Source organism: Arachis duranensis, chromosome 2 (assembly GCF_000817695.3).
Source record: "Arachis duranensis cultivar V14167 chromosome 2, aradu.V14167.gnm2.J7QH, whole genome shotgun sequence".
NCBI classification, from domain to species: Eukaryota; Viridiplantae; Streptophyta; class Magnoliopsida; order Fabales; family Fabaceae; genus Arachis; species Arachis duranensis.
In genome coordinates this window covers 64,527,163-64,529,027 of record NC_029773.3, presented here as the reverse complement: position 1 = coordinate 64,529,027, position 1,865 = coordinate 64,527,163, and positions in this window count along the sequence as shown.

The window sequence follows — 1,865 nt, the reverse complement described above, 5'->3', positions numbered from 1 at the left end:
GAGTAGGATTCAATGACTGAATGACTGTGACGTGCTTCAAACTCCTAGCAGGTGGGGCGTTAGTGACAGACGCAAAAGAATCACTGGATTCTATTCCGGCCTGATTTAGAACCGACAGATGAATTCCGCTATGTTGTGACATAGCATATGCAATCGCTTTCACTGAGATGATGGGAGGTAGCCACTGAGAACGGTGAAACCCTTGCTTAAGCTTGCCATGGAAAGGAATAAGAAGGATTGGATGAAGACAGTAGGAAAGCAGAGAGACGGAAGGGAAGGCATCTTCATGCGCTTATCTGAAGTTCCTACCAATGAATTACATAAGTATCACTATCTTTATCTTTTATGTTATTTTCGTTCATCACCATTACTATTTGAGTTTGCCTGACTGAGATTTACAAGATGACCATAGCTTGCTTCAATACTAACAATCTCCGTGGGATCGACCCTTACTCGCGTAAGGTTTATTACTTGGACGACCCAGTGCACTTGCTGGTTAGTTGTGCGAAGTTGTGTAATGCCATGGTATTGAGCTACCACGTTTTTGGAGCCATTACCGGGGATTATGAGAGTTGTGAAAAAGTATTGTTCACAATTTCGCGCACCAAGTTTTTGGCGCCGTTGCCGGGGATTGTTCAAGTTTTGAGCAAGCTTTTGGTAACATCAGTGCCAAGATCCGGCGACAACATCAAGTTTTTGGTGTTATTGCCCGGGATTGTTCAGGCTGGACAACTGACGGTTTATCTTGTTGCTTAGATTAGGTATTTATTTTTTTTGAAATTCTTGAAGATGAATTCTAGAGTTTCATGGTGATTTGTTGAAATTTGGCTGGCTGAGAAGCCATGTCTAATCTCATTGGACCGAGGTTTCAACTCATCATCACAAGAGCTTGTTGATTTTTCATCAACCTTGCTTTTGGAGCAATGATCTGCTAAGGCTTGGCTGGCCTTTGGCCATGTCTAGTGTTTTGGACCGAAGCTTTCTTTGAAAGCTTGGCTGGCTGTGAAGCCATGTCTAATTCCTGGACCGGAGTCTTAGACTAGCATTGCACTGATTCCTGGAATTCTCATTAAGAATTTTGATACCTTTATTTTCTTTTTCCACTTAATTTTCGAAAAAAGCACAAAAAAAAAATTTACAAATTAAAAAAATCCAAAAATATTTCTTGTTTGAGTCTAGAGTTTCATCATAAGTTTGGTGTCAATTGCATGCATTCATATGTCTTAGTGATCTTCAAGATGTTCTTGATGATTTACTTGCTCTGATCTTTGAATTCTATTGACTTGAGTGTTTTGTGTGTCTCATATGCATTTTCGTTTTGTTAGTGTCAGTAGTTTACAAACTGCTAAGTTTGGTGTCTTGCATGCATTGTTATTTGATTCTTGTTGCATTTTGGTTTGTCCTTATTATTAAAAATCCAAAAATATTTTTTAATTTGTGTCTTTTCAAGTCAATTATACAGAGAATTGAAGATTCAGAACATACAGCAGAGGAATTGCACAGAAAAAGCTGGGCGTTCAAAACGCCCAGTGAAGAAGGACAGACTGGCGTTTAAACGCCAGCCAGAGTGCCTGGTTGGGCGTTTAACGCCCAAAAGGGTAGCATTCTGGGCGTTAAACGCCAGAATGGATACCATTCTGGGCGTTTAACGCCAGGATGGCAAAGGGGGAAGATTTTGTTTTCAAAATAATTTTTTTTTCAAGTTTTCAAAATCTTTTCAAAATCAAATCTTTTTCAAATCAATTTTCCAATCAAATCTTTTTCAAAACCAATTTCTTTCCAATTTTAAAGATACTTACTTTCAATTAATGATTTGATTCAACATCTCAAGTATGTTGCCTTTTCTGTTGAGAAAGGTTTAATGT